Source organism: Sorex fumeus, unplaced genomic scaffold, assembly GCF_029834395.1.
Source record: "Sorex fumeus unplaced genomic scaffold, SorFum_2.1 ptg000008l, whole genome shotgun sequence".
NCBI lineage: Eukaryota > Metazoa > Chordata > Mammalia > Eulipotyphla > Soricidae > Sorex > Sorex fumeus.
The window spans coordinates 10,717,960-10,734,357 of record NW_026606065.1 but is presented as its reverse complement, the minus strand read 5'-3'; positions in this window follow the sequence as shown (position 1 = coordinate 10,734,357).

Below are 16,398 nucleotides of genomic sequence, written 5' to 3'. Positions count from 1 at the left end.
ATGTTGGCTGCGTGCAAGGCAGACGCCCTACCCGCTGTGCTATATTCAAGGCTCTTTAGGAGAATGAGACCCATCATTGTTACTGGTATTTGGCATATTGGGTACACCACGGGGAGTTTGCCAGACTCTGCCGTGTGGGCAGGTTACATTCGGTAGCCTGCCAGTTTGTCCAAAGTAGGAATGAGATAATAAGATGTCATAATAAGAGGTTGCATGAATGTGGCTGCACGGTTCCGGGAGCTGGTTTTTATAGTCTCTGAGTCTTGGCCGTTGATGGGATTACATGGCGCCAGGGGGCCAGTTGGTGGGTGTGACCCCCGCCTACTGGAATTCGGAGGATCTAGGTGGAGGATGCTCAGCCCTGATCTGAGCAGGCTTGGAGATCTCAGCCCCGGAACCCGCTTGCCTTTGTTCCTCTGCCGGTACCTTCATGTTTGCGGAGAGTGGTCTCAGCATGGTGGTGGCTGGTTCTGGAGGTCTTCGGCTGCCGGAGCCCTGGTCGGGGCAGGGAGGAAAGCTCAACCCGCTCCCCTCCAAGGGGGCCCTGGCAAGAACAGCCAGGCGTGGGGAAGAGAAGAGAACAGTGAAGAGAACAGTGAACAAGAGAACAGTGCAGTCTCCTGGAGATAACAGCATCCACGGGTTTGGGGATTGGAGGGTTGAGGTGGAGGGGTTAGTCACCGGTTGTTTTCCAGACCTCTTTACTTGCTGAACTTGTGCACTGGACTAAGATTTTCTTTCCATGGTCACAAATGACCTTGGTGATTGCTGCTGACACTTGTAACACAGAGCAAGGAAGTGACTATCACAAGACAAAGTTGGGAGAGGGAAGAGAATAACCGAAAATTCCCCAGCCCTTTCTCTTACTGGTGATTCCAGCGTGTCCGACTCTCGGCTCTCACACAAAACACTCCGTGGCAGGCTGCAGTCTCTAGGGGTTTCTTATCTTCTCATTAAAAAAATGAATTGCTGCAATCTGTGTTCCCCTCCAGCAGCAATAGTTTTTCTAGTGTTGATTTAGGTGAAGGGAGGCAGCAGTTTGTCCTAGATTAACTCTTGGCAGAAACCACAGCTGTCTTGCAATTTCTCTCCCCGTAGCCCTGCCTTCATCAGAAACTCATCAGAGGGTATGAAGCAAATATTTGGGAGAATATTTATGAAACCCACTTACATTCACCCTGGGAAAGTAAACCACCCTGGAAGATGGGGTCCTCTGTTCTCTGAGCAAGAGCCAAAGGCTTCATTCTAATAGTGGCATGGAAAAGCAAAACTACAAACATCGTTGGTATCACTTCCTTTCGCCACCAAAGACCTCGGGAATCTATTTAAAAATAAGGAGATGAACAAAAAGGCTCCTACAATCGGAAAGTCCATCTGCTTAGTTTTCTTGTGAGCCACTTTTGGAAAATAAGATATTAGGACTCTGTCCGCTGGGAGTAACTGGAGAAGATGTTGGCCAAGAAGAGCACTGTGGGAGAGAACCGCTTTCCATTGCTCTCTTCTGTCTATCTCGGGTTGCTGCACGGTAGTGTGTGGAGCTGCTGCAGCCTCTCTTTTTTTCAATTTTAGGATAAATGTTTAATGTAATTTTTAAAAATTTTTATTAGTGAGACACCATGAGGTACAGTTGTAGACTTACAAATTTTTGTGCTTGGGTTTCAATTATACAATGATCCAATACCCATCCCTCCACCAGTGCCCATTTTCCACCACCATGGATCCCAGTATCCCTCCCACCCCCCATCACCTCTATCCCACCCTGCCTCTGGCGCAGGGCATTCCCTTTTGCTCTCTCTCTCCTTTTGGGTGTTATGGTCGCTGCAGCCTCTCTTGGTTACGAGGGAAGACATGGGTGTGTGGCTGAGGAGGAAAGATGGGGAATGTGGGTGTGGCAGAGGTGTTCATGAATATTGTGGCACCTGAAACTACCCGCTCCCTACTTGTCATGTAAGCAGCAAATATCCTTGTGGTTTGAGCTACTATTACTTATGATTTTTTTTATTGCTTTTTGGGTCACACCCGGCGATGCTCAGGGGTTACTCCTGGCTCATGCACTCAGGAATTGCTCCTGGTGGTGCTCGGGGGACCATATGGGATGCTGGGAATCGAACCTGTGAAGTTGTGGTATTCTACTACTTGGAATGCTATGCTGTTAAAAAAGATAAAATTATGTTCGTGGTAGAAAAATTGAATCGATCTTAAGGGGGATTATGTTAAGTGGAATAAATATGGAAGTAAAGATAATTACCTGGAACCTCTCACTGTTTCCATTGTATATATTTAAAGCCAAGAAATAGGGAAAAAATCCACAAGTGAACTCCTGACTTGGTAAAGGCTAGAAGGTTATTAAAGGGAAGGGAGAGTGAGTAGGAAGAATGAATTGTGGAGTCTTTTTGGTGGTGGGATGACAATGGATTGTTGGTTGTGGGAGTGGAACTAAACTCTTGAAATGTGTAATGCTACAAACTAGTGGTACATCAATAAAAAGTTTTTGAAAAGTTCATTTTTTGCCTTAAGAGAAAGAGCAATATGGTTTTAAGTGGTGTGGAAGAAAAATACATGCTGTGAACTGAATACATGCTGTGATCTGCCTACTGTGGTCAGTTGGTGAAGAACTGGAGGGGCTTTTAGGAGCTGGGATAGGTCTGTGGGCAACAGCTGTCAGGAAATAATGGACCTCAGTCATAGAGCTGGAAGAAAATGAATGGATTCTGTCCACAACTAATATACTTAGAAGAGTATCTTGTGTATCAGATGAAAATATGTAGCCATACCTATCCACAAAACACAAAAACATTAATTCAAAGTTTGTATGAACATCTTTCTTTCTTTCTTTCTTTCTTTCTTTCTTTCTTTCTTTTCTTTTTTTCTTTTTTGGCAGGGGCCACACCTGGCAGTGCTCAGGGCATACTCCTGGCTCTATGCTCATGGATCACTCTTGGCAGGGTTTGGGGTACAATATATAGTGGCCGTTGATGGGATTACACGGCGCCAGGGGGCCAGGTGGTGGGTGTGACCCCCGCCTACTGGAATTTGGAGGATCTGGGTGGAGGATGCTTGGCCCCAATCCGAGTAGGCTTGGAGATCTCATCAACGGCCAAGACTCAGAGACTATTAAAACCAGCTCCTGGAAGAGAACAGTGCAGTCTCCTGCCCCTGTGCCTGGCTGTCCTCACCGGGGCCCCATGGAGGGGAGCGGGTTGAGCTTTCCTCCCCGCCCCGACCAGGGCTCCGGCAGCCGAAGACCTCCAGGACCAGCCACCACCATACTGAGACCACTCCGCACACATGAAGGTACTGGCAGAGGGACAAAGCCATGCGGGTTCCGGGGCCGAGATCTCCAAGCCTACTTGGATTGGGGCCGAGCATTCTCCACCCAGATCCTCCAAATTCCAGTAGGCAGGGGTCACACCCACCAACTGGCCCCCTGGCGCTGTATAATCCCATCAACGGCCAAGATTCAGAGACTATAAAAACCAGCTCCCGGACATCTTATTATGACATCTTATTATCTCATTCCTACTTTGGACAAACTTGCAGGCTATCGAATGTAGCCTGCCCACACGGCAGAGTCTGGCAAACTCCCCGTGGCGTACCTAATATGCCAAATACCAGTAACAATGATGGGTCTCATTCTCCTAAAGAGCCTTGAATATAATCTCAGGGCTAAGATGAAAGAGACGTTACTGGGGCCTGCTCGAGGCAATCGACGAATAACAGGATGATTAGTGATTTGTGATATAGTGGCAGGATTGTTGGCTGTGTGTAAAACAAGTACAGCCTTACCTGCTGTACTATCTCTCTGACTCCAGGTTTGTTATTTAAAACATTTTGTGATATTCATTTATGCAGCAACAGACAAACCAACGCAAATGGGAAAAGGACTTGAGAGCAAATGGGAATTTCTTGTCCTGAATGTATTCTATAGACACAACAGCTAGCCTGAGGCTTCATGTTCATATGGTGCATTTGGTTGTAGTCGGCTAGATGTTTATATTCTGTGTCTAAGCCTAAAATCACAGGTTGACAAGGCTGTTTGGAGTTTTCTGTTCTCTTTGAATACTTACTGAGACTTTGCCACAGAAACCTCGTTTCATCCAATCATCCCAAATGAATGTAATTAAGAAGTGGGTTATTTGGGTGCAAAACAAAATCAAAGGAATTCTTGTCTTTTTTGTGACCCATTCATTCCTCTTCAAATTTTCTAGATGAAGAATATCAATATGTAAATCTAAGATTCTTCACCGCTAACTGAATAGAAAGATAAAGATTGTAGTTCTCACAATTCATAGACTTTAAGATGTACAAAATTCTGTGCCGGCGTCCAAAGTTGGTAACATGCAGAATAATTAAACATAAATAGGACAAAAGGACAACTTCCACAAGTTAAGGACCCAAGGTCTTGAAAAGAAAAAGCCTTTCATAAAACTAAGATGTTTTAGAGCAAGTCCTAAAGTCCTGTGGCTACAGACTGAATTGTATGCCTCCTTCTCCCACCTGGAAAAAAATAGAGTACACAAATACAGGTTTAAGACCTAAGCTCCATACTCAGACTATGAAATAATATGAAATACAATTGCTTGAAAATAAAGTGAGATGAGACAAGATAATAACAGAGCAAGTTGGGTAGCTAATAAAAAGGAACTGATGTCCCCCATCTAGACAGAGACACAAGGAGAGTGCCACGTAGAATGAAAAACTGGAGTGATGGAGTAAATCCTAGAAATCCATCAAACCTAGAAATTAACAGGATTGCTGCTAATCCCTACCCACCCCCACCCACCGAGGCATGCTCCCATTGGCTGTGCTCTGCAGTTTAGAGGGAGCCTACTCCTGCTGGCAGCCCAATCTCAGTTTTCTAGCACTAAGGATTGTGACACCATGACTGTTGCTTTCATCCGCTTTTATTTGCACTATACTATCATCACTTGATCACTTGATACCCCATTATTCATCGATTTACTCAAGCGGGTGCCAGTAACGTCTCCATTCATCCAGGTTGCGTGCTAGCGTAGCCCAATGGCATCTGCTCGTTCTAGGAAGAGCCTCAAACCGATTATTCAGGGTCTTGACGAAGAAGTCTGACCATCTTGTAGGTGGGCGTTCATGCAATCTTTTGATGTCCTGTGGAATCCAGTCAGTAATAGCTCTAGTCCAGCGGTCATCTGTAAGCCTCATTACGTGTCCAGTCCATCTGATTTTTGATGCCTTGGCAAATGAGACAGCGTCCCTGATTCTTGAGCGTTGACGAAGATCGGAACTCCGGATTCTATCTCTCATTTGAGTGAAGCGTGATACTCCAAGCATAGCTCTTTTGATTCCTCTTTGAGAGACCCGAATAGTGTTTTCATCCTGTTTTCGTAGGGCCCAGGTCTCTGAGGCATATGTTAATGCAGGAAGAACAATGGAATCGAAGAGATGTGCTATCATAGTCCCAAGAAATGAGTATTTCCACCAAGACCTCTCCTGAGTTAAAACAGTCTGACATTTGCATTCTGTTTGACATGGTGTGTTATGTGCTTAAGGTACTATGTGCTGGCCTCAGGGGCTCAGTTATAGGAGGGAGCTTGGCTAGTTGCCACAGAGTAGATGGTGGTGATATGCTTGGATATGCTTCCCACCTGCCCGCCAATCCTTTAATTTTTAAGAGCATGATTAACTGGTGCTTTTGAAGAATCTATATAAAACATTTGAACTCTATTTATATTGAATTGAGGTTACAAAATAGTTTTCTCCATTTATTTATATGTTATATGGAAATCTCTATCTCTGATTTTTACAACCTCACATTCTTGTTCTTGAGTACATTTTTTTTTTATCACCACATCTTTGTTAATGTATTGAGCAATATTTCTCACTATGTTTCATGGACTGTAGAAAGGTAGAGCTTAATAAAAGATATCTGAGGCCAAAATATTTAGCAAGTGTTGAAGCAAACCAAGCATGTTTATTCCACCATATCTTCCCTATAGGATCTCGCCTAATCTTTATTAAGAGACAATCTCTAAGGGAGAGAACAGAGATGAGAAGATATTTGCAGTGTCCCTAAAAGTTGATTTATATATTATTTATATGTTTATAAATATAAGTATTTATATTACTTCTTATAGCATAGCGGGCAAGGAATTTGCCTTGCACGTGGCTGACAGGGTCGAGCCGGGTTTGATTCCTCCGCACCTCTTGGAGAGCCTGGCAAGCTACAGAGAGTATCTCGCCTGCACGGTAAAGCCTGGCAAGCTCCCTGTGACATATTCGATATGCCAAACACAGTAACAACAAGTCTCACAATGGAGATGTTACTGGGTCCGCTCAAGCAAAAATTGATGAACAACGGGAAGGCAGTGCTACTTATGCATATTTTGGAAAATACACATATTTACACTTTCTATTTTGAAAGAATATCCTGAGGGCCAGCATCCTCCAAATTATACTTTAAGAAATATTGGCTGCATCATAGGAATTTTAAAGATGGAATATAATTCAAAGATAATTTACTTTAGTCCTGAGACTTTAAGTTTTCTAAGGTTATACAAACAATGGACAACCTGAAACTTAAGGTTCAGGTCTTCTAAAGTCCATTGTAGTTGCTACTGTCATTCACTGTGTATTATATACACTTTAAAATAGACCTATTAAAATTATGTACCTTGTGTCATATTAAAAAAAACCTGCAGTTTTCAAATTCAGTAAAGCTCATGTTTGGTCTTGTGCTATCTCAATAGCACTGTAGAATTATGAACATTTCCTTTTAAATTGGAGCTCTGCCTATTTTTAATGGGAGGCAAGTGTTGCCATTATATTTTGGCATTATATGTCCAGGCAGAAGGTGATTCAGAAGTTAATGGGGTCTAAGAGGTTTAAGTGAGGGAGTAAGGCGTGTGAAATGTGGGAGACAGAGAAAGCACCTTCAAAATGAGTGATATAGAAACAGACTCAAACTTGACCTTCATTCAGATTTCCTGTGGCTGTCCTGAAATTTTATAAACGTTAGCATTCTTCCCTTCTCCAGGGATTTATCCTCCTCTTTTCACAGACCCGGAAGGTGAGGGCAAGCAGCCTTGTTCCATTGTCCATCCTAGGGAGCCTGTGATTCCAGCCTCATACTTTGTGTCCTGGCCAGCAAGTTGATCACTCCGAGAAGTCTTTCTCACGCCAAGTACTTAGGAAAGAGAGTATGTACTAGAACTGGGAAACATTATTATCTACCAGTCTATTGGGAAACATTAAAGATAACCATGACAGTCTTTTCAAATTTTCCTGACCCTATATGGGAAACCCCACACATTTTATGCTTAAATGAACCTTTGGAGATCTAGATCTAGGATCTGGATGATGGATTCATAATCATCACCCCATAAGCATTTGAAAGACCACAGATGAACTTCAAAGAGTCTGAGAATCCCTGGAATGGTATTTAAACTTTTGGGATTAAGGTCTTTTTTTTTTTTTTTTTTTTTTTTTTTGCTCTGGGAAAAGAGTCCATAGTTTTTATCTGATCCTCGAGTGAGTTGATGTCTTCCCAGTTTAAGAACCACTGATCTGGCTTAACTTTCCAAACCTATAGAGTTGAAAGAGTCTCTGAGGAGTGGAACGACTTTACTTACTAATGCAATTACTTAGTTGTTCGTGGAGGTTTGACTTATAAGACTCTTTTATTCCAATTAAAATTAGTCATATAGCATTAAATGATAAGTTAAAAAGATACCATTTATTCACATTTACTCATATTTGAACATTCAGATTTTGAGGAGAGTCTCATTTCCTTATGGAATAATCTACTCCCCGATAAGATTCTTATTATCTGTGCGACATTTAGAAGTAAAAAGATAGGATTACTTTCTGTGCTTATAAGGTATTTTCTCTTTATTCCTCAGTTTCTATTCTTTCCCAGTTACTAAACAAGAATTTTAATTAGGGATGGAGAGATCGTACAGAGGAAAGCCACTAGCCTTGCATGCAGTTGGTCGTGGTTCTAATCCCCACCATATATGGTCCCTTGAGCACTTATAAGAGTGATCCCTGAGCACAGAGCCAGGATTAAGCCCTGAGAAGAGCCCTAAGAAGAGCTGGTTGTAGCTCAATCCCCCTGCACCCCCAAGTCATAGTGAGTTGTAAAAACTGCAGCGTAGTCTTATTCAGTGTGACTTTGGATCTGCATTAGACAGAATTCAACTAGTAAACAACATAAACATCCTAGGATCGTCAACACTATGACCCCCAAACCAAAACAAATAAAAACAAACCACAAGCAAAAAACCCTTGGGAAAATGTCATTTTTGAGACAAGCTCACCGCCCTTGTGAGGTTTAGCACAGCCAATTGACCTCTGGTGTTGAAACAAAAAAAAATAGTTTTTTGATGATGAGCAATAGATGGCATATTTGGTTTTGCTCTGGTGTCATCTTGTATGAAAAATGTGAATATTTCAAGGCTAAGCTCATTAGTTGAGTGACATGCTTCTACCTAGAGAGGCTGCCAGAAATAGGAGTGGGGTGAAAACTGTTTCACACTTTCCATTAAAATCACCACCTCTCTCTCTCTCTCTCTCTCTCTCTCTCTCTCTCTCTCTCTCTCCCTTAGACAGATGGAGATCTACTATAGAATGCATGGAAGAATTACCTACACTATACAATTGCTAATTTCCTCCTTGTCCTCCTTAGTCTTTTTCTTTTTTTTTACCTTCTCTAACCATATGCTTGAAACTCATGTGAATTCAAAGTGCCATCATTTGCTCAGTTACATTGAATTATACTACGTGATGATTACTTCTTTTAGGGGTGAAAGTGAAAAATGCTTGAGACATAGATCCTAAATTTAATAGGATAGGTTTGTTTGGATTCAGGAGTTTTGCAAAGTACTGAACTAAAAATCCAAGACTATTTTTATTTTCAGTGGTAAACAATTTTTTTTTAGGAAAATATATTGAGAAGAATAACTTGTTAATCACAAAGTACCTTAATAAAAATTTTAAAATAATAGTGCATAGTTTGCAGTATGTTGATTCCTCATAAATCAGACATAGTGATATACCAAGGAAAATTCAAGGAGCAATATTCAAGTAAAGAAAATAATTATTTTGGAGATTGGGAGCTCCCAAGGGTTGCTCAGGAGGCCCATAGAGTCCTCCTGCAATTCTCAAGGAACCAGACAAGTAGTTCAATATGAAGGTTAAGGGAATTGTGTTCTTGGGCCCTGCAGTGGCCACTTCAATGGTGGTCTTTCTTGGGCCTCCTGGGCCACACTCAATGCTGCTTATCTCTGAATCTGCACCAGATGATACTTGGGGGACCACATTGTGCCAGGGATCAAACTTGGATTGGGTACATGCAAGGGCTGCTCCTTATTCCTATACTTTCTCTCTCTACAGGCCCAAGAAAATAATTTTGATGATATTTTGTTCCCATAAAAATTACCCTCATAGTATTATAAGCTACTCATGGTAATTTCCTCATTGGTTTGCTCACCAATTAGTAAAATAGTGTGTTAAATGAGTGATAGGATGTTACTCTGGCAAAGTCAGAAGGAATTATCTGGAATTCTTCTCTGGGTTGACTTTCAAATGCAGGAATTGTGATTATTGATGTAGTAGGGATCTTTATTATTGGCTAATTACTATTAATCAGTTATCAATGAGTTATTTTTAAATGTGGCATAACAAACAAAAACACTGTTCTCCCATTCCTCATCAATTTGCTCGAACAGGCCCAGTAAAGTCTCTGTTTTGAGACTTGTTGTTACTGTTTTTGGCATATTGAATACGTCAAAGGTAGCTTTGCTGTGTGGGCAAGATACTCTCGGTAGTTTGTCAGGCTCTCCGAGAGAGGCGGAGGAATCGAACCCAGCTCGACTGGCCTGGCTGTGCGCAAGGCAAACACCCGACCGCTATGCTATTGCTTATGTCAAATAATACAATAATCATTTCTCAGTGTTCATCATGACAACATAGATGAGTATTTCCTATACATTCAGGTGAGAGTCATGAAATCAATGCTCAAAGAGAATGAATAATTTGTCAGGAACCATACAATTATTTGTGGAATCCAGCATTGACTGACCTCTGTTCTTTTGTTCTCTTCTGCCCTTCTGACTATACTGTCCTTGTGTCTGAGATCACCACCTGGGGTATGGGTAAAAAGAACTGCAAATGATCTGATAATGTTTGATAATATAAATGAGTAGATAAAAATGTGTTTTGTGAAATTTTTTAAAAGTAATCTGATTTCATATTTATGTTGTTTTATACTCCACAAATGAATGCAGTCCTTCTATGTCTGTCCCTTTTTTTTCTGACCCATTTCACTTAGCATGATACTCTCCATGCCTATCCATTTATAAGCAAAGTTCATGATTTCATCTCTCCCGAGAGTTGCATAGTATAGTAGATACACGGGACAGATAGATTGCTCCATAGCTGGAAGCCTGCCTCATGAGCAAAGGGGAGAAGGCAGCTGGAATAGAGAAGGAATCACTAAGAAAAAGATGGCTGGAGGAACTGGTCGGGATGGGAGATGTGTGCAGAAAGTAGATAAAGGACCAAATATGATAACCTCTTAGGTTCTGTATTGCAAACCACAATGCCCACAAGTAGAGAGAAAGTATGGGGAATATTGTGTGCCATGGAGGCAGAGGGAGGGTGGGAAAGGGGGAATATACCGGGGATATTTGTGGTGGGGAATGTGCACTGGTGGAGGGATGGGTGTTTGATCATTGAGTGATTGTAACCCCAACATGAAAGCTTGTAACTATCTCACCGTGATTCAATAAAATTTTAAAAAATAGAGTAATCTGATTTCTTGTAAATTACTGATATGACTTCCAGGCACTGTAGCACTGTAGCACTGTCCTTTATTGTTCGAGTTGCTTGAGCAGGCACCAGTAACGTCTCCATTGTGAGAGTTGTTGTTACTGTTTTTGGCATATCGAATACGACACGGGGAGCTTGTCAGGCTCTGCCATGCAGGCAGGATACTCTCAGTAGCTTGCTGGGCTTTTCGAGAGGGATGGAGGAATCGAACCCGGGTTGGCCGTGTGCAAGGCAAGCATGCTACCTGCTGTGCTATCACTCCTGCCCACTTTATTAATCATTGACTTCCAGGCAAAAATTAATAAAATGGAGACACAGAGAGTATAAACATGGCTCTTTATACCTTTTTGTACAAATAAAAATGTTTCAAAACATCTTGAACAACCAATACAATTTTATTAGAAAACAGTGACTATTATTTGTTAGTCACACAAAAATAAGTTATTTTCATAAAGTGGAAATTATAAACATACTATATATATAATGAGCACATGTAGCTGTATCTAACAAATATGAAAAAATCAATCTGTACACTGGGAAATTAAAACTATATGCTTGCTTTGTATGCTGCTGACCCAGATGTGATTCCTGGCTCCCCATATAGTTCCTTGAGCCTTACCAGGATTGATCCTTAACAGTAGAGTCAGGAGTAAGCCCTGAACACTATCTGGTGTTTCCCCAACCCTCCACAAAAATTTTCTCTTTCAAAAGATGTCTACAGATTCAATACAAAGCATCACAAGAACATAAAATGCTACCTTATAAAACACTAAATATGCTAGTTATTAGATAACAAAAGTGATAACAAAATCTTTTTATTATTTTGGGATGAGAAATTATTATTTTTTTGCTATTTGATATTTCTTATTCCTTTTTTATGATCTTCAGAAGAAACTTTTATTCTTTTTACAACTTTTATATATTTTATTTTTTATAAAGTAGTTCCGGGATCTGGAGACTATAAAATCAGAGACTATAAAATCCAGATCCCGGATGAGAACAGTGCAGTCTTCTGCCCCCGCGCCTGGGTGTTCCTTCCCGGAGCCCCTTGGAGGGGAGCGGGTTGAGCTTTCCTCCCCGCCCCAACCAGGGCTCCGGCAGCCGAAGATCTCCAGGACCAGCCACCACCATGCTGAGACCACTCTCCGCACACATGAAGGTACTGGCAGAGGGACAAAGCCACGCGGGTTCCGGGGCCGAGACCTCCAAGCCTACTCGAATTGGAGTCGAGCATCTTCCACCCAGATCCTCCAAATTCCAGTAGGCGGGGGTCACACCCACCACCTGGCCCCCTGGCGCCGTGTAATCCCATCAGCGGCCAAGACTCAGAGACTATAAAATCCAGATCCCGGAACCGCGCGGCCGCATTTGCGGCCGCGCGACATCTTATCTGAACTTTTCTTTATGACATCTTATTATCTCATTCCTACTTTCGACAAACTTGCAGGCTATTGAATGTAGCCTGCCCACAGGGCAGAGTCTGGCAAACTCCCCGTGGCGTACCAAATATGCCAAATACCAGTAACAATGATGGGTCTCATTCTCCTAAAGAGCCGTGAATATAATCTCAGGGCTAGGATGAAAGAGACGTTACTGGGGCCTGCTCGAGGCAATCGATGAATAACAGGATGATGAAATGAAAAAATGAAATAAAGTAGTTCACAATAGTTCATTGCAGATAGTATTCAAACACAAATCCCACCACTGAGCACCTTGCCACCACAATAAGAAGGGAAGTGTGTGAAGGTTGTTGTATTTCATTCTGGAGCATTTAAGCCCGTATATAAGAGAATACAAGCAAGTATGTTAAAATCAAACAAATGTGTGTTACTCTTGGTACATAATTGGGCTGCACACTCCAGGAAGTTCTGCATTGCTCTTTTCCGGTAGCTTAAAACAATACAGAATATATAGAGTACCCTCTTAAAATTTTATACATGTGAAAGCCAATATGAACACATTTCAGTTAAATGGTTACTAGCCCGATTAAAATTTGTTTTAAATTACTGAATTTTAGTTTTTTGATCATTGAAATTTAAAAGATGGCCTGTGAAATAATTAAAACCCTTTCAAAATCTTCTAATAAACAGGTAAAAGTCACCTCCAGTTTTTAAAAATATTTACAGAAATCCCAATAGTGTGATTTTAACGGTCATTATCGTACACGTGGCTAATATGCATAGACAGTATGTCGTTAACACTCTCAGAGCAGTGAGAACTGTAGCCTGGTGCGTGGCACCACACAGTACCTAGGAATCAGCTTAACTAAGGAAGTAATGGGCCTGTACAAAGACAACTACAAAACACTATTCAGGAAATAAAAGAGGACACGAGGAAATGGAAAAAATATCCCCTGTTCATGGATCGGGAGAATTAACATTGTCAAAATGGCAATACTTTCCAAAGCGCTGTACAAATTCAATGTGATCCCTATTACGATACCCATGACATTCTTCAAAGAAATGGAACAAACACTCCTGAAATTGATATGGAACAACATACCCCCACGAATAGCTAAAGAAATTCTTGGGAAAAAGAAAATGGGAGGAATCAACCTCCCTAACTTCAAACTCTACTACAAAGCAGTAATAATTAAAACAACATGGTACTGGAACAAAGGCAGAGCTGCACACCAATGGAACAGGGTTGAATATACCGACATCTCCACCCAAGCATATGATCATCTAATCTTCGATAAGGGGGCAAGAAAAGTGAAGTGGAGTAAGGAAAGCCTGTTTAACAAATTGTGCTGGCAAAACTGGAAGGTTACATGCAAAAAGTTGACTCAGATCTCTGCCTAACGCCATGTACAAAAGTAAGATCAAAATGGATTAAAGACCTCAACATCACACTGCAATCCATAAGGTACATTGAAGACAAAATTGGCAAAATCCTCCATGATATTGAAGCTAATGATATCTTCAATGATGTCACACCACTGGCTAAGCAAGTGAAAACAGAGATAGACAAATGGGACTATCTTAAACTAAGAAGCTTCTGCACCTCAAAAGAAACAGTAACCAAAATACAAAGACAGTCTACAGAATACACATCTGAATACACATCCGACAAGGGGTTGATATCAAGGATATACAAGGTACTGGTTGAACTCCACAAGAAGAAAACATCCAACCCCATCAAAAATGGGGCGAGGAAATGAACAGAAACTTTCTCAAAAAAGAAATCCGAATGGCTAAAAGGCACATGAGAAAATGCTCTACAACATCATTAATCATCAGGGAAATGCAGATCAAAACAATAATGAGATATCATTTCACACCACAGAGATTGGCCCAAATCCAAAAGAACAAAAGCAATCAGTGTTGGCACAGATGTGGCGAGAAAGGGACCCTCCTTCACTGCTGGTGGGAATGCCAACTGGTTCAGCCCTTTTGGAAAACATATGGACGATTCTCAAAAAATTAGAAACTGAGCTCCCATTTGACCCAGCAATACCACTCCTGGGAATATATCCAAGAGAGGCAAAAAAGTATAGTTGAAGTGACATCTGCACTTGTTTGTTCATTGCAGCAATCTTTACAATAGCCAGAATCTGGAAAACACCTGAGTGCCCGAGAACAGATGACTAGTTAAAGAAACTTTGGTACATTTACACAATGAAGTACTACATAGCTGTTAGAAAGGATCACAAATCAATCACAAATCATCCTGTTAATCGTCAATTGCCTCGAGCAGGCCCCAGTAATGTCTCCTTCATCCTAGCCCTGAGATTATATTCAAGGCTCTTTAGGAGAATGAGACCCATCATTGTTACTGGTATTTGGCATATTGGGTACGACACAGGGAGTTTGCCAGACTCTGCCGTGTGGGCAGGCTACATTCGGTAGCTTGCCAGTTTGTCCAAAGTAGGAATGAGATAATAAGATGTCATAATAGGATGAAGTCATGAAATTTACATACAAGTGGTACTACATGGAAAGTATCATGTTAAGCGAAATGAGTCAGATAGAGAGGCATAAACATAGAAAGATTGCATTCATCTGGGGAACATAAAGTAACAAAATAGGAGACTAACACCCAAGAGTGGCCGACATTAGTACCAGGAGGTTTGGTCCATGGCTTGGCGGCCAGCCACACATGCTAGGGGAAAAGGGAACTCAGATAGAGATGGGAGTACCAAATAAAGGATGTTGGGAGGATCCTCCCAGGATGGGAAAAGCATGCTGAAAGTAGACTATAGATCAAACCTGATTGCCACTCAATGCCTCTTTTGCAAACCACAACACCCAAAAGGAGAGAGAGAACAAAAGAGAATGCCCTGCCACAGAGGCAGGGTGTGACAGAGGGGATGAAGGGTGGGATGGATACTGGAATCATTAGTGGTGGGAAATGGGTACTGGTGGAGGGATGGGTATTTGATCATTGTATAATTGAAACCCAAGCACAAAAATTTGTAAGTCTACAACTGTACCTATGGTGTTTCATTAATAAAAATTAAAAAATAAAAAAATAAAGTAACCCTCTCATTAACCAAAAATATGTAAATTTAAAAAATGTGATGATACATTTTGTCCCCAAAATTGGTAAATTTAATGAACTGATAAAAGTAGGGAATGAGATATGGAGAAATATGCTCTCATATGCTATTGAGACACCTTGTCTCATTTGCCAAGGTGTCAAAAATCAGATGGGCTGGTCACGTAATGAGATTTAAAGATAACCGCTGGACTAGAGCTGTTACTGACTGGATTCCACGGGATGTCAAAAGACTGCGTGGCTGCCCACCTACCAGATGGTCAGACTTCTTTATCAAGATCATGAACGATCGGTTTGAGGCTCTTCATGTTCCTGGAGCGAACAGACGCCATTGGGCTACACTAACATGCGACAGGGACATATGGAGACGTTACTGGCGCCCGCTTGAGGAAATCGACGATTAACGGGAAGTTAAGTGATTAAGTGATGCTATTGAGTGGTGGATAGCATCTTTGGTGGGCAAATTTTCAATAGTTAGAATTTATATATTAACTGTATATATGAAAACCTATGTGCCCTTGAAATTAGTAATTTTATTGCTAGAAATTTATTCTATAATGTTAGTTCAGGTTATTTCAATTTTAGTATTGTTTAACATGAAATAAACAAAAGAAATCTCTCATGTACATAAATTAAAATTTTTTTAGGTTATACGTTTTATAGGGCTAGAGCTATTGCACAGCGGGTAGGGTGTTTGCCTTGCATGTGGCAAACTCAGGTTCTTTTCCTCCGTCCCTCTTGGAGAGCCTGGCAAGTTACCAAGAGTATCCCACCTGCACGGCAGAACCTGGCAAGCTACCCATGGTATATTTCATATGCCAAAAACAGTAACAAGTCTCACAATGGAAATGTTGCTGGTGCCTGCTCAGGAAATCGATGAACAATGGGATGACAGTGCTACAATGTAGTACTATAAATTTTATAAATTTTATATGTTCATGCATACTGATATAAATATGACTGTCACTGGTATTAAGAGATAAAGTACATTGCAGAATGATTTATAATATTATATATAGGTTAAATGTATATTTATAATATATCAAGATTAAATATATAATTATGGAATACCTATTATTCTTTTTTTTTTTTGGAGGG